This window comes from Rhineura floridana, chromosome 10 (assembly GCF_030035675.1).
Source record: "Rhineura floridana isolate rRhiFlo1 chromosome 10, rRhiFlo1.hap2, whole genome shotgun sequence".
Taxonomy (NCBI): domain Eukaryota; kingdom Metazoa; phylum Chordata; class Lepidosauria; order Squamata; family Rhineuridae; genus Rhineura; species Rhineura floridana.
The window spans coordinates 45,971,482-45,996,848 of NC_084489.1; the positions used below are offsets into that span (position 1 = coordinate 45,971,482).

The 25,367-nt window shown below is 42.0% G+C and overlaps 1 long non-coding RNA gene across 1 annotated transcript in view; it reads left to right on the forward strand.

The window, feature by feature from the left end:
* The first annotated feature begins 3,447 nt into the window (after positions 1-3,447).
* LOC133365599 (uncharacterized) overlaps positions 3,448-25,367 on the forward strand; it is a 41,259-nt gene continuing 19,339 nt past the window's right edge. The window contains exon 1 of the long non-coding RNA XR_009758256.1: positions 3,448-3,532. This is a non-coding gene — a long non-coding RNA (uncharacterized LOC133365599). The remainder of the gene's footprint in view (positions 3,533-25,367) is intronic.

The window sequence follows — 25,367 nt, forward strand, 5'->3', positions numbered from 1 at the left end:
GCACCCACATCCTATTGCTTTGCAACAGCTATAGAATTCAGCCTAGAGTGACTTGCACTTCTGCAACTGATTCAGTTTCCTTTCCCTGTTTTGGCAAAAGTAACTGCCCTATAGTACCCTTATCTGAAAATGGCATAGCAGCTTCTGCAGCTCCAAGGAATCTTAAACACATATAGGATGTCATTCAAGGGGCCCAGAGAGTGCCTGCTCCCTCTTTTATACATATATTTTCACACAGCACTATTATACTATAGTATATAGCAGCCTTTCCCAACCAGTGTGCCTCCAGATGTTGTTGGACCACAATTCCCATCTTTCCTGACCATTGGCAATGCTGGCTGAGGCTGATGGGAGTTGTGGTCCAACAACATCTGGAGGCACACTGGTTGGGAAAGGCTGCTATATACTATAGTGTAACACTATTATACTAGAAGCATAAGCATAGAAACACTAGAAGCATGTGGAAGAGCAGGAGCATTTGCATTATATTTCCTGGTGCCTGCCTAAGGTCACCCAAAGTACATTTTGGCTGGCATCAGCATCTGACTGCCTGAGCCTGTGAATTATTTGTAAAAGTTTGTGAATAAGTTTGTAAAATGGGCACTTGCGTCACAGGACTGGTAAAAATTGCTCATCAGCCCACTTGTGTACTTTGAGTTGTATCTGAGGCTACGTATCTAATTTCCAATTGAGATATTATGTGTGAGAATATTGGACATAGCCTTTTCAGTGGTGGTTCCCAATTTTTTGCCCCACAATTATTTGTCAATTTCCTCCCTGCCTTTAAATACCAGTTCAAGATGCTATTATTTTAGCATACTTTTTGCCTGGCCAGCAGCTGACTGTTTGATCCTTTCTAGAGTTCATCCCTGGGCAATAATGTAGTGGCAAATTCAGAAGTACAGGATCCCTTCAGGATAGTCACAGCCACACATCCTCCCCCTTTTTTCTTTTGCTGCTGAGTTGAGAATGAGACCCTTGTTAATGCCTTCCCCCACAGCAACAGATATCTCTAGAGCCAATCAGCATGAAAGGGGAGAGTGTTAGCTACTGAAAAGAGTCTTCTCAGTGCCTGATTTACCTCCTTTCACTCTGATTGGCTCCAATCAGCAGGAAAGGACAAGGAAGCAAGTTAGAAAACTCTTCTCAGTGGCTAGCATATTCCCCTTTCATGCTGATTGCTTCGTAAGACACTGGAGACATAGTGACCCTGCTGGGACCCTGATCCCCAAAAAGTAAAGGGTCTAAGAGCCCGTGAGACCTTGGATTACTACACCCCTGTTCCTGGGCCTGCTACATCCCTTTGTGAATGTTGCTGATTGATGTTTTGTTGGTAACTATTATGTATATGATGTCCATCATTTGCTGAGCATTGATTCTGAGGAGGATTCTGGCCGCCATTCCTTCTGAGCAGAGGAGTCACGTAGACAATAGTGAATAGAACTGCTGTAGGAGACTGAACATGTGCCAAGGATACTGATATGGCAGGAATGCATAAGAGGAGGGTGGCTGGTACAAGGGGCATAGCATCACAGTAGCATAGAATAATTGGATGAAACCGTTGCTATGGCTATGACGAATGTAGGGGTATATATATGTCTGTACCCAGCCGCCATTTTAGTTGAGTTATGTACGTTGCTGATCTGATCTGTTTGCGTGAAGATTATCGTTATATGATTGTCTGTCAATTGCTTGCTTGCCCACACTTTCTCATGCATTTCCTCATCACTTTCTTTACTGTGAGAAGTCCAACTATTTTGAAATGGGTTTGTTGTGCAAGAGTGCTTTAATCCACTCTCATTGAGTAAACCTAAATTTGCCAGTGTGCAGTTGACTCCATCCTGCAAAGCAGAGACAGTCTGGAAGCAACCTTAATAATTTACTTCAGCAGGTTTTGCATGTTTGTGTTTTCTGCAGTTAAATACAATATTCATGACTGAGCAGTTAAATAGCAACATCCTGCAGCTATTCTAAACTCAAAATAACAGAGACAGCAAATGTTTTAAATGAGATCTAGTTTTCCTGCTGGCAATACTGAAACTGTGAGAAGTGGCCTATTTTCAGAGTGCACATTAAGAATGAAAGATGGGGCAAGGGAAAGGACAAGTTACTAGAAACCTCCTTTCTGCATTTTTCTCACATTTGAAATGTCCCAGTGGTTTGCTGTGGAATTCAGGTCCTCATCCTTGAACTCATTCAATATAGTTCTTTAATGCAGCACTTAGTAAAATGATACCTTCCACAGAATTCTCCATTTTGTTTCTAAAGGTTTTGTGGTAAGGTTATTCTTGTTGACGTGTGTGCGTTGTTGCATGAAACAGCATACATTACGTTGGAGTTAAGTTGAGCAAGAAACTTCTTCAGAGCATTAGAGCATATTAAGAGTCTTTATTAAGACATTACGGCCAAAGGCTTAAGAGTAAATACATGTAGAGTTTCTTCAGTCACCCCCCCTTCTGGTACCTCTCTCTTCAAAGGTAAACACAGAAGAGGACCTCTCAGTTCAGAGGCAATACACAGAAGACACAACTTACAGACTCTGTTAGAACTTTCCCAGTTGCTATCTCACATTACCATGACAACCGCTGGCCTTGAATGTCTGCTCACTCTCAGGCCAAGAGATAACAGTTACTTCTCCAAACTTGCAGGCTTTATGGAAAACAACTAGAGACAGTAATGCCCATGGGTCACAGCCCAACAATTCTTGGAGATGAGACTTCTTCTATAGGTCTCCTGCTTGTTCTATGGGTCTCTTAAAAGCATCTTCCTGCAGATATAGCCTACTTATCTTTTATAGCAGTGGACAGCAGTTGACTGTAAATTGTAAAGTTGACAGCAGTACATTGTTGCTGGGTTCTCTAAGGCTCCCTCTCAGATCACAGTCAGATCTAAACCTAGGACCATGGTTAAGTAGATATGTATAGCTAGGGTTGCCAGGCTCAGGGCCTGATCCTGATCCTGATCCTGAATCTTTAGGAGAAGAGGAAGTCAGCCAAGTGCAGGTGTTCTTGCAACACGGTAACAGGAAAAACCACAAGGTGGAATTCTCCCTTTCCCTTGCACAACTTTTAAAGGTACAGAAGACCTCTTGGTTGCCAGACCCAGCCTCCAAGAGGTCTTCTGTATTTTTAAAAGTTGTACGGGGAAGGGAGAATTCCACCTTGTGGTTTTTCCCATTACAGTGTTGCAAGAACACCTGCACTTGGCTGACTTTCTCTTCTTCTAAAGATACAGGATCAGTCTCAGGCCCTGAACCTGGCAACCCTATGTATAGCACAGGTGAGCAATCTGCAGCCCTGGGGCCATCTGCAGTCTCCAGCCTCATTTTCTCTGCCCCCTGTTGTCTCCTGAAGCTGCCACCACACTCTTCCATCCCATCAGCATTCCTTCCGTATGCTTCCTGGGTTTTATAAAGTGTTATTCTCTCTCCCTGTCTATGTAGTTTCAGGACAATTGGAAGAGACAAACCTTTAGTTGATAAAAACAAGGCCCTGAAGACGTGGCTATTCCAGCAAGCCTTTGAGGTCATTGGGTAAATCACCATGATTCTGTCATTTATCGTATGTTGTTATAATTGCTTTTATATGTATTGATGACTGTCCAGTACTTTACCTATTGTTATTAATGTGATTACATCTGTTATTGTATTTTATCTCTTTTAATGTACGTCGCCTAGAGTGGCTAATTGCCAGATAGGCGACAAACAAATTAAATATTATTATTATTATTATGATAGGTTAAAAATGTTTTTCCTGGCTATGTTGCTTGGGGAAAACAAACTCACCCCCCATCCCCACCCCACCCCACCCCACCCCAGTGATCTGAGAACAAATTTGTACATTTCTGCCATATGTGTGTCTTGCTAAAAGTTTGAAAGGAATTACTTTCATTTGCCTTCTAGAACAGTAGGTGTATTGGTCTGTTATACTAAAAAAACCCACCCAAAACCTATGAGGTTTGAGAGTAACCCCATCAAACTCAATGGGACCTAATTCTAAATAGACTTTCACAGGACTGGGATTTCTAATCCAAGTTAGCCATGGTAAATATTGAAGCAGGGCAATCTTTATTCTAGATTTATTAATCCAGAACACTTTTTTTTTGTCTCTGGCTCTGCCCACCACGGGTATGTGATCCCCAACAGATTAACCCCAAGGAAATGTGCCCATTTGAAGAGAAATGTTACTCACCCCGATGCATACCATTGTGCCATTAATGTCTGGCTTTAGAACCCGATTCATGCACTACTGGTGTGTAGGGCACTTACAGTTTTAAGCTAAATGGGTGTTGTGCTTGCCACATCACCACTTTAGCCCCACCCTCCAACCACACACTGAGCTCAGTTTGTCTACAAGGGAATCCCTTTGTGCAAGCAGCTGCTCCCCATTGTCTGGAACAATTATATGCAGTTCTTGAATGCATGGAGCCCCTAAGTATGAGCAGTTGCATGTGTAAAGGGTTTCCCATGCAGACAAGTTTATAAGTTTTACTGGTTTTTTCCTGTGCTTTAACAGTGATTATTTTATGCATACTCGTTTTTAACAGTTTTGTGGATTTTAGCTGTGTTTTTCTACAGTTTTGTTATGTACACCACTTAGAGACCTCCTTGATTAAGTGGTTTAGGGAGCAATCCAAACCCAAGGTCTGCTGGGATGAGGGAGGACTGGGAATTGTGGATTTCCAGCTGAGCCTGGGCTCAGCTGGCTAAAGTCCCCCATCCAAGCTCAGCCAGAGATATACCGGTGTAAGTTCTCTACCCTGGATCAGCCCAAGCCAGCTCAGCTGATGCTGGGGTAAGTCCTGAAAAATCCAATGGGGGGGGACTTACCCCTGTATTTCTTTCACGCAGACACATGACCTAGCAACCAAGTGGGAGTTTACATTGGCAAAAAGGGTGGTGTAAGTTCAACTCAGTTTTAAAGGCTTGTTTTCCCTCTGCCAGCGCAACTGGAGGCCCACTCAACTGCCAATAGCCTCACTCCTGAAAGGAGTTTGGAATAGGGTTTAATTACTCCATCTTAATTTAGGTCATTGTAAATTACGCTGGCTTCCTATAGTTTGGATTGCTCTGTTAGAAATCATATAAAATGAATAAAATACAAATAAATGCAGGCAACTCTACATTCAGAAGTGTTTATATTTTAACCCATACTCAGTCTGATCTCCTGTTGAAGAATAAGGGGATGTGGGAATGGAGCATAAAAATGAGATGTTCTAACAAATAACTGTTCCTAATTTCCCCCCCCCCCCCGATACTAATGACATTGGTTGTCGTTAAATAGCCAAGAGAGTTCAGGTTGTTTAAGCAACGCGCCTGTGTGCAAACAAATGCTGTGACATCTAAAAGAGCCATTTCTAATCCTTCTTGGTTGAAGGCTGAATTTCAGCTTCTCTTATTCCCAAGTTGTGAACAACAGTTTCTGAATGCATGGCATGCATTAGAAGTCATGGTGCTTTCAATTTTTTTAATTATTATTATTCCCACCTTGCACTTCTGGGGCTGTCTGGCCCACTTTAGGCTAAGAATAGTTCTGCTGCTGCTGCTGAACGTGACTGATTCATCACCCACGCGTTCTCGGCTTTGCAACACAGCCTCTCATCTTTTGGCATTTCCCAGCAATAGCAAGCGGGAGGAGGCTGGTTACAAGGAGTATGCCGCTTCAGTGACATTTCATGTGCAGAGGCACTTTATGTAGGGGAAACATAATTGCTTCTCCCTTCTTCTGTGATCTTGGAAGTAATAAGTGTGTGTGTGTGTGTGTATGCAAGCGTGCACGCTGCCCTCTCTTTGTGATGGCACATAGTAGATCAGATCTCCTGGTACTTCTCTTTTTCTTAAAAGCAGATGGGGGGTTAAATTAATACAGTGCAGTAGTGCTGGATGAGGACTTCTAAGAAGTTTGTCCTTCTCCCCCGCCCCCACCACAAATTATGTTTTCTTGACCAAAGCTACTATTTGTCCTGTCGAGGTGGTGATGATGGACATGAATGTGTACATTTTCTGGTGGAGTAAAATAATTTCTGGGGGTTGGGAAAGGGTTAAGTAGCCTCTCCCAAAGCTCTGCTTGGATTTACAGAAGCCCCTGCAGCTACATTGACCCTGGCCTTTGACACCTGAGATATTTTTGGGACCCACCCTGTTTTTATTACTATAATTTGCTTTAAACTATTTTTAATATTGTATTTTTAAATGGCTGCAACCTAACCTGGAACCATATGGTGAAGGGTGGGTAAGAAATAAAAGAATAAGAATAATAGGGGGTCTTATATGCTTCAAGGACCTAGAGTGTGTGCGCAGTGTGTGCTTGTGCATTCTGCCCACATGAGAGGCATTGCACTCTTCTATGAGGTCCCTGTCAGTGAGGATCAGAAATGGGGAAAGTAGGATTTGCAGTTTAACAGTGCCCCCTAGTATGGAATAAGTTTTTGCTTACAGATAGAACAGGGTGGTTTATAACAGATGTTGTTGGGGGTCGCTGATTCTTAGGGTCGCCATAAGTCTTAGCCGACTTGAAGGCACACAACAACAAAGGATTTAATAGGAAGTGTTCACTTTTATAGAAGTGTTTGTGTGTGAATTTTTGTGTGTATTGGTGTGAATGTGCATTGTGTGGATGAATGTGACTTGGTGTGTGTGTATATGTGAGTTTTATTTGTTTTAATATGTGCCTGGGAGAGAGTATTATACATCGACCGGGGAGACTTTAGGGCCCCCAATTAGCGTAGTGATGGGTAATGGGAGGTACGGTGTTGTGAGGAGAATGTGCCAGGTAAGGGGAACTCGTCCCGGACAAGTAGTGTCTGTGACTTGTTCCGGTTCTCCTCACATGCCCAGGACTGCTGGTTGTTCTATCAGTCAGCCTTCGGATCTCCATGTGCTGTTGTTAAACGCCAGGTCGGTTCACCATAAGATCTCCCTTGTTCATGATTTAATTGTGGAGGAGGCTGCCGACCTGGCGTGTATAACGGAGACCTGGGTGGGCGATCAGGGAGGAGTTGCTCTTTCCCAGCTCTGCCCACCTGGGTATACGGTTCAGCATCATGGTAGAACCGAAGGACGGGGAGGCGGGGTTGCTGTGGTCTATAGGAGTTCTTTCTCACTCACAAAGCACCCTGTCCAGGTGACGACTGGTCTGGAGTGTCTTCACCTTGTGCTAGGCCAGAGAGACAGACTGGGAATTTTGTTGGTGTACCGCCCGCCCTGCTGCCCAACGAATTCCCTAACTGAGCTGACAGAGGTAGTCTTGGAGGTATTGTTGCGGTCCCCTAGACTATTGGTACTGGGGGACTTCAACGTCCATGCCGAGACTGCTTTATCTGGGGCAGCTCAGGACTTCATGGCCTCCATGACAACCATGGGGCTGTCTCAGGTTGTTACTGGCCCAACGCATGTGTCGGGACATACTCTTGATTTGATCTTCGCCACTGGGCATGGAGATGGTGATCTGGTGGTTGGGGTTTTTTTCATCTACCCCGTTGTCATGGACAGATCACCGCTTGCTGAAGTTTAGGCTCACAGTGACCCTTTCCCTCTGCAAGGGTGGGGGACCTATTAAATTGGTCCGCCCCCAGAGACTAATGGATCCTGAGGGTTTCCAAAGGGCTCTGGGGGATTTTCCGACTGAGAAGACTGGTGCTCCTGTCGAAGCCCTGGTTGAATTGTGGAATACAGAGATGACCCGGGCGGTTGACACGATCGCTCCGATGCGCCCCCTCCTATGTAGAGCTCATACAGCTCCATGGTATACCTCAGAGCTGAGAGTGATGAAGCAAGAGAGGAGGAGGCTTGAGTGCAGATGGAGGCGAACTTCCGACGAATGCAATTATGCCTTGGTAAGTGCCTGTTCTAAGCGGTACATAGTAGCGGTGAGGGCAGCAAAAAAGAGATATTTTGCTGCCACAATTAAGGCATCTCTTTCCCGCCCAGCGGAGCTCTTTAAAACTGTACGAGGGCTTTTACATTCTGGCCCTCGGGATATTATAGACTCATCTGTAGCCCGCTGTGAAGAGTTCACCAGGCACTTCCAAGATAAGATCGCATGCATTTGTCGGGACTTAGACTCCAATATTATAGCAGCTGGTCCTAATGAAGCATCCAGATCACGGTCTTGTCCTCATTTATTGGATGAGTTTCAGTCGGTGCAGCTCAAGGATGTTGACAAGATCCTTGGACTGGTGCAGGCGACCACGTCTGTTCTGGACCCTTGCCCCTCTTGGCTGGTGAAAGCTGGCAGGACCGGAACCGCTGGCTGGGCCAAGGAGGTAATAAATGCCTCTTTAAGAGAGGGAGTGGTCCCTGACTGCCTAAAAGAGGCGGTGGTGAGACCGCTCCTGAAGAAACCCTCCTTGGACCCAGATAACTTGAACAACTATAGACCTGTGGCGAATGTTCCGTTCCTGGGCAAGGTTCTGGAATGGGTGGTTGCCGGCCAGCTCCAGGGGCTCTTGGATGACACTGATTATCTTGATCCATTTCAATCCGGTTTTAGGCCCGGTTTTGGCACAGAAACAGCCTTGGTTGCCCTGTATGATGACCTTTGTTGGGAGTGGGACAGGGGGAGTGTGACTCTGTTGATTCTCCTTGATCTCTCAGCTGCTTTTGATACCATCGACCATGGTATCCTTCTGGGGAGACTCACGGAGTTGGGAGTCGGGGGTACTGCTTGGCAGTGGCTCCACTCCTACTTGGTGGGTCGTCACCAGAAGGTAGTGCTTGGGGAACACTGCTCGACACCCTGGACTCTCCATTGTGGAGTCCCGCAGGGATCGGTACTGTCCCCCATGCTTTTCAACATCTACATGCAGCCGCTGGGTGCGGTCATCAGGAGTTTTGGGGTGCATTGTCATCAGTATGCTGATGACACGCAACTCTATTTCTCCTTTTCATCCTCTTAGGTGAGGCTGTTAACGTGCTAAACCGTTGCCTGACCGCGATAATGGACTGGATGGGGGCTAACAAACTGAAGCTCAATCCAGACAAGACCAAGACGCTGTTGGTGAGTGCCTTCACTGCCCAGATGGAGGATGTTCATCCTGTTCTTGATGGGGTTACACTCCCCTTGAAGGAACAGGTTCGTAGCTTGGGAGTCCTTTTCGATCCTTCCTTGTCTCTCGAGGCCCAAGTGGCCTCGGTGGCACGGAACACTTTTTACCATCTTCGACTGGTAGCCCAGCTACGTCCCTATCTGGACAGTGATGACCTCGCCTCAGTTGTTCACGCTCTGGTAACTTCTAGGTTAGACTACTGCAATGCGCTCTACATTGGGCTGCCCTTGAAGATAGTTCGGAAACTACAGCTAGTCCAGAATGCAGCGGCCAGACTACTGACGCGGACCAGAAGGTCCGCTCATATAACACCCGTTCTGGCCCGTCTGTACTGGCTTCCTATTTGTTTCCGGGCTAAATTCAAAGTGCTGGTTTTGACCTATAAAGCCCTACACAGCATGGGACCGCAATACCTGGTGGAACGCCTCTCCCAATACGAACCTACCCATACACTGCGCTCGACATCTAAGGCCCTCCTCTGAGTGCCATCCCATCGAGAAGCTCGGAGGGTGGTGACCAGAACTAGGGCCTTCTCGGTGGTGGCCCCCGAATTGTGGAATAGTCTCCCCGATGAGGTACGTCTGGCGCCGACGCTGCTATCTTTTCGGCGCCAGGTGAAAACCTTTTTATACTCCCAGGCATTTTAAAATGTATCTTAATAATTGTTTTTATCGTGTATTTTAAACAGTATCTTATTATTGTTATATTTTGATGTTGCTTGGTTGTTGTTGTGTTGTTTGTTGTTTTGACTTTTGATTCTGTTATATTTACTGTATTTATATATTTTGCTTGTTTTATCTTTTATGTACACCGCCCAGAGAGCCTTTTTGGCTTAGGGCGGTATATAAATTAAATTAAATAAAAATAAAATAAATAAATAAAGAGCATAGAGTAGTACACATGGAATCCATGGGTGGTGTGGGTTAAGAGCTATGCCTGCTTTCTAGTTTAAAATCATCCCTTGTCCATCCGTTCTTCATAGTCTCTGACCTTTTATTTTTCTAGATCCATTCTTAGTTTCGTTTCTTGGCCACAGTCAAGTGAGATGGGATGTTGGATGAGTAGTACAGTGACAATTGGCTTTCCTAGATATTGGTAATAGTCGATATACGTTGCCTTCAGACACACCACTCTAAAAGTGCACAGTCCATCTGATCTCGGAAAGTAAGCTGGGGTGGGACCTGCTGGGATGGGAGACCGCCTGGAGTTGCCTGGTGTTGTAGGCTCTCTCTCTCTCTATGGGAAATAACACTTCTCAGTGGCAGAGCACATGCTTTGCATGCAAAAGATCACTGGTATGGCTGGAAAGACTCATATCCTGCAACCCTGGACAGCCACTGAAAGTCAGTGCTATAGACAATGCTGAGCTAGATAGACCATTGGTCTGACTCAGGGTAAGGCAGTTTTCTTCATTCCATTTTTATTGTCACAGAGGATCTTTTGTAGGATTTGTAGTGATTGGCATTCAGAAATAACTCATATGTATTGTTCATTGGATTATTAGAAGCTGGAGTGCTGATTTCCAAGTAAAAGAACTACATTTATTTACTTACTAGATATATACCACCATTTGGGTCTCAAAGGTAGCATACAAACATGTTTAGATAAGTTGTTTCCAGTCTCAGCAGGGGCAGGCTTCCAGATAAAGGGCTTCCACCCTAAAGCAAACCAACCCACTCCTTCACACTGCATGATTGCTGTCTACTAGGCTCTGGCTGCCTTGGTCTCTGCAGTGGGGTAAAGAGCCACCCTTCAGAAGCAGCTGCCCCCTGATCTGAAAGTGGGGCAGATAACAATTTCCAGGTCAGGAGGTTAAAGCTTCTTCTGCAACATGGTCCTTTCTACAGATAGATGGTTTGATGTCAAGTTATACACAACCTGCCATATTAACCTGATAACCTTGCATGTAGACTATTTGTAATGCACTCTTTGTGGGGCTTCCCTTAGAGCTGGTCTGGAGGCTGTGATGGTGTAGCTTGCTATGGGCATGGGTGGTAAGTAGGGATGAGGGAGGAATTCAATTTAGTTCACACTTAAAGCCAAATCTATTAAATTTACACTTTCTGAAACAATATGAGTACCACAAAACAGCCATCCTTTGAAATATGCACTTATCTGAATTTTGCAATGCAGTCCTCCAACCCAACAATTTTTATAAAAGCTCCTGTATTAGGAAAAAGTGAGTATAAAAATGAATATATTGGTGAAAATATACAAAAATGCATTATTTTAGGAGAAAGTGCTTGCAGAAATATGTAGATTAGTCAAAACTGCAAACAAAAAGTGACAGATCTTTCCCTCTTTAGTGGTGAGTAGTGTCCTTTACCTGGTGCCTGCAGCATCACCAGGGACTCTGAGGAGCCAGCTGCCACACTCAAGCAACCCAAGGTACCCAACTCCAAAGACCCCTTACCTGGTGACCCCCAATGATACCACACCTAGAGCCCCATCTTGTCCCTAGACTCTCCCCCCCTTAACTTCCACCCCCCCCCCGAATGAAGGCAGCATTGAGCTTGTAAAGAAGTCCAGAGCTGGTGGAAGAGTGCTCACTTGGCTGACAGCCAGAGGGCTTCACTACTGAGGTTTACTCGAGAGGAGGAGGATGCCAGAGAAAGACAATTGGGAACCAGCAGATGACCAAGAAAGGGAAGGATCTGCTTATTTATTTATTTAGTCCATTTATATACCGCTTATATTTAAATAAAACTCTAAGTGGTGTACAAGTCCAAACATCTTAAAGCAACAACTACAAAAAACAATAAAATACAGTTAACTGAACAAAACATCCTCTTTAGTATCAACGTAATATAAACATTGCATATAAAACCAGAGCTTGGAAAAATTACTTTTTTGAACTACAACTCCCATCAACCCAATCCAGTGGCCATGCTGGCTGGGGCTGATGGGAGTTGTAGTTCAAAAAAGTAACTTTTCCAAGCTCTGTTAATAAAACTAAGTACAAGAAATAAAAGAAAAATAATAATAGACATAATAGACTGAACAGAATATTCCCTACATTTCAAGGAAAAATAAACATGTCTCTCTGCTTGAGAAGATATCAACCTTCCAGTCATTCCTGGGCCTTTGCTAAGAGAACAGCTCCCAGTCCCCTTTGCTCCCACTAATGATGACAGTAACACGGCAACAGTCCCCCCTCCACTGGCAGAGAGGGAGGCCTGCAGAATCCAGTGCAACCTCAGCTGCCCTTCTAGGAAGCTTAGGTTTTCTCCCTACAAGAATTACCATTTCAAGTGGCTCATTCTTAAGACTCTGGCGTGGGGGAGGAACTTACATGAAATATTTCTGCTAACCACTTTGGCTTTTTATTTTATGCTGAAGAAACACAAGGTGATAAAGCTTTCTGAGGTCTTTTTCCTGTTTGTTGTTGTTTTAAAAACACATGTGCAACTTCAGGGGGTTTAATTCTATTCCATATTGCTATGAGAGACATTTCAGGGCTGCAATTCCATAAACTGTTGAGAGAGAACAGTACAAACTATATTTACATGGGCCGGGTTTGCACAACATTGTAAGCCAAACTATGGCTTACCAGGACAATGAGATTTGGCTTCTTAGCATGTCATCCGAACCCAGGCTTGTGGTTAAGAACAAATCTTGGCTACAGCTCATGGTTAACAAAGAGAGAGCTTAACCACGACCCCAGGTTCAGACAACATGCTAAGCCAAATTTGGGCTTAGTTCATCCTGACATGACAGTAAAGGCGAACAAAGCAGCTGCAAAGTCCTCTCCGTGGACCCACACATTCGTGTGGTCCTGGTAAGCCACATCATGCACAGAAGACCATTGTTTTATTTTGAATGGACAAAGAGCCACCATAAGTCGGCATTTGTACAAGAATGTGTAGTTTGCCTCTACAGTAGCTTCATAAGATCAGATGATTAATTCTTTTTCTCCCTGAGTTCCAGTTCCTCCTTGCCCATATCTGGATTGGGAGTCTAGGGAATAGAGCTGTGTTGAATAATTGCAAACTTATTGGCAATGAGTTTTACTATTTTTACAATAGTGCTTTACTATTGGCACTGATTTATTTTTATTTTTTGGTATAGTTGTATCGCTGTAGAAAGTTCTTCTGGTTCAGCAAAACCAATCCACCTGCAATATATGATTCTACATATAGATCCTATTATGGGATGGGTAAATGGTCGAAAAAGAGGTTCTTCTGTGCTCTGGATTCCTACTGATCATCTAGAAGACCTTTCCCTATCTATCCTCCATTAAATGCTTGGTGAGGAGTCCAAAGTGTCCTGTAAGTGATCTTGTGATTTGCCATTTCATAAAACATGGCTGACTGTTCTGAAGCAAAATGTACAGGTACCCTTCTAAGCAATTTATGTGAAATGAGCCAGCCTCTTTGCTCCCACCTGTCAGTGTTCTTAGCCAATAAGTGAAGTCAGAGCTGTGATTGATGTGAGTTGGACACCAGGCAATAGAAATCTCTGAGGTCCTAAAGAACTTGTTTTAGTGCACTTTTCCTTCTTCTGTCTTATTTTCTAGTTGCGCTTGGAATCTCCATAGTTTGCTATTCCTTTTTTCCAACAACTAGGATGCATCTTTCCTGTGGTGGGTTCATCTGAGCTCAGATACTCCCTAGAAGTTATTTTCTGCAAATATTACTACAAAATAAGTGCAGGTGGGGGTTAAAGAATCCTCTCCTCAAATGGCAAGTGCAAAATGTGAAAACTCTGCAAAGAAGCTTAGGCATGTCTCTGCAGGTGCTGATGCCCAAGAACTCCTTAAGAATTCATTGTATAGTTTACCTTACCATACAGTGCCATGATATACATGTCTACTACCTCTACCTCAGACATAAGTCTCTTTGTGTTTAATGGGGCTTACTCCCAGGTAAGTGGGTACAGGATGGCAGCCTAGGCTTTGGTTTTGGATTAGCATTGGGGGAAATGAGGCTCCTGTGCCTTTAACTGTGTCTCCATAATCATGACCAGCAGGACATAGCTGAATTTCCATGTCAAACATGAGGATGTTGGGGGGAGGGGAGTGGGGAGAGAAGTAACAATGGCTGTACTCTTTCTAATTTTGTATTATGACATGCTGCCCATAGCAGCCATTTTATGGCTTGCACCCACATAGAGTTGCTAGGTGTTCAGTTTTTGCCTGGAGACTTCAGATTTTTGGGGTCATCTTCAGGTCTCTGGGAGAGGCACCTTAATCTCCAGAATCTCATCTTTAATTTTTTTTTTAAAAAAATAAATTTCTAGGTGGTCTGGTTCTTGAGATATACACCAAAACATCAGGCCCCCCTGCAACTTCTGTTAAATGAACTTGTAGCTGGCTGCTCTAACCCCACCCTTTCAGGTTTGTAACCAATAAGTGTTGACCCCCAGGCAGTACCAAGACCACATTGCAAGGCCTGAAAACTGTTGTTTCACAAAGTGAATAAGTATATAGGTTTCAGTCTTTTTCTCTCTTGTGTGCAGGACTCAAGTTTAAATTTTCTTGGGCTGTTGAAGAGGACAGTGTTTTGAAAACCTTCCCAGTATGAAGCTTTAATCCAGTATTCACTTTTCTGGGAGTAAAACTGCAATGCTAATCCCACATGCCCGGAGTAAACCCCATTAAATTCAATAGGACTTACTTTTAGGTAGACATGGTTAGGATTGTGCTTTAAATTATTGGGACTTTTGAGTTAACATAGCAATGAATTGTCTTTGTCTTGTAAATCTGTCTCTCCCCCTCCAATCCTATTTTTAAAGCAATTAGGCAGGGCTTACATAAGTATCACTGCTTTTATTATGTAGGAAACTAATACTGATTTTATTAAGTTCTGCAATGACCAACTGGTTTTGACAATAATTATATGGGGTGTATGTATTTTTACATCTCCAGTGTGTGTGTGTGTGTGTGGAGTCTTCCCAACAACCCTGTGAGGTAGGATTGCCAATGGGAAACCAAGGCAGCTCACAAGAAGAAATAAATCCCTTTAAAATCCAATAACCATAAAAACAAGTATAAACAGTTGCAAAACAGCTTAATTTGGGGTTGGGTGAGTGAAGTTTCTTATCACTTGAGATTGCAGTCCTCAGCACACTTCCCTGTTTGAGTAAGTCCCATTGAATACATTGGGACTTGCTTCTGAGTAAACAAACATAGGATTGCACTACAAATTTATTTACGGGTTGTGTAAACAATAAACATCTTTGACAGTCATGCTTATATAAATATTTCTTCATTTAAAGCGCATGACTTTTCCTAAAAAATCCTGGGAAATGTAGTTCGCCCTCACAGTTATAGTTCCCACCACCTATAACTACAGTTCCCATGATTCTGTGGTGTGATGCATGTGCTTCAAATGTGTGTTGAATGTGCTTTAAATGAATGGTGCGTATCTGCCCTAGGTATGATGTGAATTCATTAGTGAATTGAAAAGAACGACTTTAAAATATACTTTTTTAAAACAGAGGAAGGGCTGTAACTCAGTGGTAAGGCATATACTTTGCATGGAAAGGTCCAAAATTCATTTTCTGGAAAAGAGTATTGCCTGGAATCATGGAGAACCAATGCTGGACCATGTCATCAGTACTGAACTAGCTGATACCAAATTGCCTTAGTTGGTATAAAGCAGATTCCTTCGTACCTAAAAGTGGAAAGAGACCCAAGGGCCACAGTGACTCCAAAATTTATTTATGTATTTTATTTACAACATTTATATACCAATTTATTGTAAACAAAATCTCAAAGGAGTGTACAGAAGGAATAAAATTATTGTCAAAAACAGTTAAAAGACAGGTATTTAAAAACATTCAAAGTAACAAAACCAACAATGAGTTAAAAACAGATAAAAAAACACAATAGCTTCTACATGCCTGGGTTTGTTGTTGTTATGTGCCTTCAAGTCGATTTCAACTTATGGTGTCCCTATAAATCAGCAACCTCCAATAGCATCTGTTATAAACCACCCTGTTCAGATCTTGTAAATTCAGGTCTGTGGCTGCCTTTATGGAATTAATCCATCTCTTGTTTGGCCTTCCTTTTATTCTCCTGTTTTTCCCAGCATTATTGTCTTTTCTAGTAAATCATGTGTTCTCATGATGTGTCCGAAGTATGATAAACCTGTTTCATCATTTTAGCTTCTAGTGATAGTTCTGGTTAAATTTGTTCTAACACCCAATTGGACAGCCAGTGTGGCATAGTGGTTATAGTGTTGGACTACAACCTGGGAGACCAGGGTTCGAATCCCCACACAGCCATGAAGCTCACTGGGTGACCTTGGGCCAGTCACTGCCTCTCAGCCTCAGAGGAAGGCAATGATAAGCCACCTCTGAATACCGCTTACCATGAAAACCCTATTCACAGGGTAGCCATAAGTTGGAATCAATTTGAAGGCAAGCCATTTCCATTTCCAACACCCAATTATTTGTCTTTCTCACAGTCCATGGTATCTGCAAAGCTCTCCTCCAACACCACATTTCAAATTACTCTTATCCACTTTTCTTATCCATTTTTTTCACTGCCCAACTTTAACATTCATACATAGAGATTGGGAATACCATGGTCTGAATGATCCTGACTTTAGAGTTCAGTGACACATCTTGGCATTTGAGAACCTTTCCTAGTTCTCTCATAGCTGCCCTCCCCAGTCCTAGCCTTCTTCTGATTTCTTGACTATTGTCTCAATTTTGGTTAATGACTGTGCCAAGGTACTGATAATCCTTGACAAGTTCAATGTCCTCACTGTCAACTTTAAAGTTACATAAATAATGGTCAGTTGCTTGCTTTGGATGGGGACCTACTCCCTTTGAAAGAGCAGGTTCATAGACTGGGGGTGCTCCTGGATCCATCTTTGTCGCTAGAGGCCCAGGTGATCTCCATGGCTAGGAGTGCCTTTTACCAGCTTCAGCCGATAAGACAGCTGCGGCTGTTTCTGGACTGGGATAGCCTGACCACTGTTGTCCACGCACTGGTAACCTCCAGGCTGGATTACTGTAATGTGCACTATGTGGGGCTGCCCTTGAGGTTTGTCCAGAAGTTGCAGCTGGTGCAAAATGTGGCGGCGAGACTACTCATTGGGGCAGGATATCGCCAACATATCACTCCGCTGCTGAAAGAATTGCACTGGCTGCCCATTTGCTACCAGGCCAAGTTCAAGGTTTTAGTTTTGGTGTACAAAGCCCTATACAGCTCGGGACCAGGATACCTGAAAGACCATCTTACCCCTTATATACCCAGTCAGTCACTACACTCTGCAGGTGAGGGCCTCCTGCAGATACCATCTTATCAGGAGGTCCATTCTGCACAACATAGGAAACGGACCTTTAGTGTGGCAGCACCTACCCTGTGGAATTCCTTCCTCTTAAATATTAGGCAGGAACCATCTCTGTTATCTTTTCTGCGCCTATTGAAGACTTCCCTCTTTCAACAAGCCTTTTAAATAGAGAAATACCCCAGTCTGCATCTGTGTTGGAATTGCTTTTTAATATGTTTTTAAAACCTTTTTTTCTAAACAATATGTTTTTAACCCTTTTTATTTAAGATGTTTTGTAAGGTTTTTAAAAAATATTTTTAAAGTTGTTTTGTTCTAATGTATTTTAAGGTCTGTTTTTATGATGTTTTAAAGTGTTTTTAGTGTTTTTGTTTGCCGCCCTGAGCTCCTACTGGGAGGAAGGGTGGGATATAAATCAAATAAATAAATCTGTTGTCACTACTTTAGTCTTCTTAACATTCAGCTCTAGTCCTGCTTTTGTGCTTTCCTCTTTAACTTTCAACAGCACTCATTTCAAATCATTACTAGTTTCTGCTAGTAGTATGGTATCATCTGCATATCTTAGATTATTGATATTTTTCCTTCCAATCTTCTCACCTCCTTCATCTTGGTCCTATCCCACTTTCTATATGATATGTTCTGCATATAGATTAAACAAATAGGGTGATAAAATACACCCCTGTGTCTCACCCTTTCTGATGGGGAACCAGTCTTTTTCTCCATGTTCTGTCCTTATAGTAGCCTCTTGTCCAGAGTATAGGTTGACATCAGGACAATCAGATGCTGTGGCACCCCCATTTCTTTTAAAGCATTCCATAGTTTTCATGATCTACACAATCAAAGGCTTTGCTGTAATCTATAAAGCACAGGGTGATTTTCTTCTGAAATTCCTTGGACTGTTCCATTATCCAATGTATGTTTGTGATATGATCTCTGGTGCCTCTTCCCTTTCTAAATCCAGCTTGAACATCTGGCATTTATAGCTCCATATAGGGTAAGAGCCTTTGTTGTAGAATCTTGAGCATTACTTTACTTGCACGGGATAATAAGGCAATAGTTCAGTAATTACTTCATTCCCTGGGTAGGGTTGCCTAAACAAAATGTTTTTAGCCAGTGAGGAAAAGAGTACGATGAAGGCAGCTGCCTAATGTAAGTAGGCAGGGAGTTCCAAAGCATAGGTGCTGCCACACTAAAGGACTGATTTCTTAGAAGAGCAGAACAGTACTGTGTGGCACCCGTAACATGGAAAGCACACCTTGAACTTGGCCTGGTAGCATATAGGCAACCATGCTGATTTCAGAGCAGAGGTATTATGTGCTGATAGGGTCTCACTCATGCCAGCAATCATGCCACAGCATTCTGCACTAACTGCAGCCCCTGAGTCAGGTTGTGCTGCATGGGGATTTCTGTGACCTTGGCTGACTGGCTGCAAGGATTTTTTTAGTTTTGGTTTTTGGTTATGAATCCTGACTGGTTGTGGGATGCTGAGTGTCCTGCCTTACTCATAGGAATTGTGTTGTGGTTGGTATGGCATTGCATTTAAGAAATCATCACTGTCTTTTCTTTTTCTATTTGCACTTCATTTACCTTTAAGCTTACTCCCTTACATCCATAGAAGCAACAACAGTGGTTGCATGTGGTCAGCTCAACCCCCTTAAATCCACTGATGATGTATCTTTTTGGTTGCATGACTGTTTGTTTCTTGCCCAATAGTGGTAAAAGAGAATTCACATACTGGGAAGTGTGGCTGCAAGTGTTGTTTTTCCTAAGCTGCTGCTTGTGATGGTAGACCAAACCATGTGAGTTTCTGTCTGTCAATTATTACTCACTGGAATTGGGTTGGCTGCCAAAGTGAGTTTATAACAGCCCACAGGGCAGACAGAAAAGGGCAGAGAAACTTCTTACTCATTTCTCAAACCTCTTTTGGAAGTGAAGGGTCAAATCCGTAAAGACGTTTGGAGCAGCCATGTGAAAAGGTAGGGGCAGGGCATTCCAGGCAGGGGGTTGCCGACCCTGCTTGGATATGGATATCTTTGCAGAGGATCCCTAGTCAAGATTAGTAACAGCATAATCCAAACCATATCTACTCAGAAGCAAGTCCTATGGAGTTCTATGGCGCTTAGTGTGTTTAGAATTGCAGCTTTCAGGGGCATCCATCTTTACTCTTGAGTGCTCCCATCTAACACCACCACAACACTAGGTTCCTTTCTTCCTACAATGGCCTTCTGGTGACTGGCCTGGCCTGAGCTCACTTAAACCCTTCTTGCCAGAGATTAAATGTTCCCTACCCAGGCTTCATCTTTTAGCTAAGATTTTTTAATTTCCAATCAAAGAAATATTTTTGTTTTAATTGTATGCTCCAAGCAACTGTGGTTGATGCTTAATGTATCATGCTTAATACTTCACTAGGGCCCGCCCCTGTGATATCACTTGGGCCTGCCCCTGAAATCTCAGGGTTTGGGATGCTTTTGACCTGGCAACCCTATACCGAATGCACTCTCTCAAAACTCAAAATGTGCCTACTGGTCCAAAAAGGTTTGGTGACCCCTGATTGAAACTGTCTCTGAATACTCACCTATGTGGTATGTAAGGTATGACCTAGAGATCATGGATGCAGATATAGAAAGGAATTCTTGTGCTTGCATGATATGCAGATGTTCTACTCCTTGTAAGCACAGTATAGTGAAAAGTATCGATAGCAACTCAGTACTGAGTCATGCTATTGGACTATATAGCCTGCAATGTCTACTTGGAAAGCTGCTATCAGTGCAGGGTCACAGCTGGCGGTTTTTCCCTGCCATCTGGAGTCTTTTAATGGGCATAGCTGGAACTGAATCTGGGGCCATATGCATGTAAAACATATGCTTTTATCACAGAGCTTTTACTCCACAACCCTGATCTCTGCATTTCTGTGGCCACTGCTATTCTGAAACCCAAACCAGATTCATCATATTAGGCCTTTTGATGAGAACTGGCATCGCCATTGCTTTGCTCTTCAGTGTCTGTTGCGAATGGTGCTGGATTACCTTTTACCATTCTAAACTTAATATTCAGATTGAGTCTGATGGATCTGGTGCTTCTATGCAATTTAAGCTGTCTGCTTTCAAAACCTTAGAATTGTTCAATGGAAGATGTGCAAAGTGCGGTGTATTTAAAGACAGCAGAATGAGTAAGATTTCTCAGTAATAAGTTCAATTTTTATTAGATTGCACAAAGCACTCTGAGGCACTTGTATGCCAATATAATGGAAATTGAATTAAATCAGTAGGATGAATAGATTTAGTTTTAAATGTTACAAGTGAAATCCTGGTTTAAAATCAGTCTTATTTTATTCCACTTGTTTGCTGTAGGGCACTGGATAAAACCAGAATTATGTGTGAAAAATACTGTCAAGAATAGGGCACAGTGATATCCTTCTAGACATCTTGGTTGCTTATTCTTTCATCTTCCAGTTAAAGCCAAGTATCAGTTTTAGAATTTGTTCTAGCCATAACTGAAATAACCATAACTGAACTATAGAGCAGATGTAGCCATAGTGGTGACCCCCAGATGTTGTTGGACTACAAGTCTTATTACCCCAATGATAGCTTTGTTGTTATTGTTTTTAGATTGGATTTTGTATCCATATGTTACTCCACCCCATCCCCACCCCTCCCCACAATTCCATTCATTTTTTGAATTAGTTTACCACAATGCTTTTGTACACTTTTACATATCTATTTCTTCTTATTTTTCCTTGTTATTTATTTTGTAAATATCACTGTGCCCTGCAGATGAGATTCCATCTTATCAGGAGATCTATTCTGCATAATTTAGGAATCTTGCCCTTACTGTGATGGCATTTCCCCCCTCCCTCCCCTTAAATATTAGGCAGGCACCCTCTCTGTTGTCTTATCTGTGCTTACTAAAGGCCTTCCTCTTTCAACAAGCCTTTTAATTAGAGACCTTTATCCCAGGCCCAATTCCTGCATGGTGTGGAACAGACCTTCTGATAAGATGGTATGTGCAGGAGGCCCTCACCTGCAGAACAAAGTGATCAACTGGGTATATAAGGGATAAGATTATCTTTTAGGTTTTCCTCTTCATTTTATTGTATTGTTGCTTTATATGACTGTTTCTGTAATTTTAATTTTTTTTGAGTGTATACATCAGCCTTAAATCAATCTTCGGATGAAGGGCAATTTATCAAAAACAAAATAATTAAATAATGGATAATAATAATATCTCAAGTGTTGCATGTATGTGTTCTTAAGATCACTCAGCTACCTTGCTGTTTCCTTCTCTGTATAACCTGCAAACCAGGAGAAACCTGTAATGAATAGGCATAAATAAGATGATTTGGTCATGTTTTCCAGAAAAGGTATATCAGATGGAACTGAAAAACAACTCCCAGCCAGAAACACGGCCTGAGATTCCAAGAGAAATGTTTTGTCGAGGCTTAATAGGCATATTCCCTTCTCTCAGAACTGTTACCATCTTCCACCAGTATTTCCATATTCTCTCAATTCAGTTCAAACTTTGCCCCTGCTCATTGCCTACAGAGGTTAACCCACATGAGATTAATGATGGGATGATCTTGCTTTGAGAAAGAGTAAATGGATTATCTTACTTTGAGAGAAAGAGTAACTGATGCTGTTATATCCATCTACTGGCATCTAGTGCTATGATTCTATGCTAATAAGGAGCATCTTTTGAGATACTTTGTACAGTATGTAATATATTAATTTACCACTACATATGAGCCATTTGGGGAAAGGGTACAGTCGTAATCTCTGTATGTTTGTTGAAATTGTGAAAAACTGACCGAGCATTAATATATATGAGATCAAGACAAGGACTAGGGAGCTGCTGCAGAGTCTGCAATAAAAATACCATTCTCTATGCAGTGGAACTGGGACAGAGGCTTGGCCCTCTAGCAAAATAGATTGCTGTTGTGATCTACAGGGCAAAGCTTGTAATGGTTCAGTGCATTTCAAATTGCATGGCAATCTCTTTATGCTTCAAGGCAGTGCTTTGTCTCAGAGAGAATCCTGTTTATTTGGATTGCTGAACGTCATCCTGAGAAGCAACTGCAAGTTATACAGCTTGACTGATTCTAGTCTGAACTATTTAATGATACAGTGTATATCCTGGTTCAAAGAAATGGCATACATAGTGTTTTTCCAAATCGATTAGTTCTACAAGCACAAGAGAGTTAAAATAATCTATTCAGGCAATACATCTTATTAAAACATTTAGTTCTTGTGCTCATTTATATCTATCACGCCAAAAGCATATTAAGTTGTGCTTGATAAGATAGGTGCAGTCTCCACAATATTCTGTTTAATCTGAATGCTGTGCAGGACTCTATGTATCATTCTGATGAATTAGAACAATATGGAAACTGTAGTCTACATTTTTATCCCATTAAAACTGTCCATTTTGTTCTCCAGAAGTTTTTGTTTGTTTGTTGGCCACTGGATCCAAACTACCTTGTATCAAACCACCTTGTACTTGGCATCAAATAAACAAGACATTTTCCTTTTAATTTAATCTTGTGCCCTGCAGTAGATTTGATTTATAGACAATGCAAAAGGTGAAAACAAGATTGTTTATATGAATCTCCCTTATAGTACCAGAGACATGCTAGGTTTAAAAAAACCAATAAATCAACTTCACAAATCAGATTAAAACTCAATGAGCATCTAATGCCATATAAAATGCTCCAATTTATTTTCAAGTAGGAATTAGTTTCAATTATCAATTAGATATGAAAGTTTTAAATTTAAAAAAATTAAGCTTAGTGCAATGAAATGATAATCCAGAAATCTGACCCATATTTTCATTATTTTTTACTTCCCTGAGGAAACAAGGTTTCTAGATTATTACCACAATTTTAAAAATGCCTTATTAGCAAAAGTAGAAAAATCCAGAAAAAAGCAGCAAACTTCACAGTTGCTTTATTTCATCGTAATGACGGTGCTCTGTTCCAGGATGGCTGCATACCAAGAAAGACTGAAATGAAAAATACATGACTTAACAATTAGACTATAAGTAGAGGGTTTTTAAGAGGGCTATTTTGTTCTCTCTTTCTGAATTGCATTACTTGTCCTACAAGCGGAGAAAGGGAGGTGTGTGTGAGAAAAATGTCTTTAAAATTATATAGCACCGTTTTCTTTACCAGTTGCCTCCCTGCATATGTAGGAAGGCCTTTCGAGTTGGCATATTTTCATTCCTTGTCAGCTCCACATATACTCGATCATAGATTTGTTCTGAGCTTTTGTGATTTAAAAAACACACACACACACACTTGTATTTAAATTGCGACAGATTTTGTATGAAATCTTTCCCTAAAATATGCATTTTTGTATGCTTTTAAATGATTTCCCCCTAAAATATGGATAATTGTATGCATTTTTCCATAAAATTATTTTATATGCATTTTATCCATAAAATACACATTTCCACATGCATTTTTGAACCAAAACTGCATTGCAAAATTTGAAGAGGTGATTACTCTTATTGTTATTTGTGTTCCCATCCACATATAAGTCTGGGACTGGTAAATTATGTGAGTTCACTTCAGACTGAATAAATTTCTCTTCCGCCCCTAATCTATAGGTCATCCTATATACTAACTGCGCTTATTCTCCAAGTGTGGGACCAGAAGTAGCCAAAAAGGCACCATTCACTTGTAAGAGGGAGGTATCAATGGGCCAGAGGAAACCACAAATTTTGCGAGAGTACAAAAAAAGGGGGGAAGGGGAGGAAACCCTAACGGACAGAATCCTTCAAAACAAGCCAATGAGGTCTGAGCTCAGAGGACATGGAATGCTGACTGACAGCTGGGGAGGGAAAGCAGGAACAGCAGAAGCTGCCATATACTGAGTCACTTCATTGATTCAGCCAGCTCAGTATTATTAACACTGACTGGCAGCAACTCTCCAGAGTTTCAGACAGAGATCTCTCCCAGCCTTACCTGGAGATGTCAGGGATTGAACCTTCTGCACACAAAGCTTCTGCACACTAAGCTACAGCCCTTCTTCTTGGAAAATTAAGGGGGATAGAATGTAGTACCCTGGGAAAGGGCATATCTAGCTGACTAGAACCTTGAATGGGAGCAGTCTACACTGCAACATTTGGGTGCAGGCCTCACTTGTTTAGAGCAGCTATCATACTCAGACAAGATATTTTATATCCCCTGCTACACAAATCTGAGTGCCTGGTCATACAAGTGCCTTTGAAATTGGGTCTGTGATACTCATTGCCACCTGATCCACCCACTTTCTGCTCCATCCACATACTAGAAATGGCAATCCTGTTGTTGCAACTTATCCTAAGGTGAAACTTGAATTAAGAGTTTCTCATTGGGTTCCTTGCTCTCTTTCACATCTGATTCATCTCTTGAGCAGATAAACAAGTCAGAAACTGAAGTGAATCAAAGATAGCTACCCCAGGAAAAATAATTATGTAAACAGGCCCTTGAGAAAAGCATGCATGGCTTCAGCCTCTGGGTAAGCCTTGTGTTTATATTCTCTAAATCAATCTTTCTTGCTCTCCGAATAAGTTATATGAAATAGACTTTAACAATAATATGTAATTTGTAAGCTCAGTAAAATTGCTGCCGCCTGTAATGAGTTCTTCTCAGTAGAAATTCTATTTTCCCAGGAAGCAATTTTATTCTTTTTATGTAACACTTTGCCAGTGATAAAAAGGGGTATAATTACAGAATTGAGAGTACTTGCAGTTCCGGCTGTATGAAAGTGACAAAGCTTGTAAGATGGCGATAGTGCATGCTCTGTTTTGATGGAGTTTGAAAATAAAGACAGGGAGGATGGTAGTTTCTCAAAAGGCCACTGGCAATATCTGCTCTTATTTCATGTATTAATAATACCCCAAGTTGAGTATTCATTTAGGATATCTACGTGGCTGACCATATAATTTCTAAGGTAGACTCTTTGTATTTTTAATGTCTTTGGACCATTTACGTATCTGTTAGTGAACAAATGCATCAGTTCACCCCTTCAGTACCTTGGCCCCAGAAAGCTACCTGGGAATCCATGGACACTACACTGAATCCCATGATGGTAGAAAAGCACAATA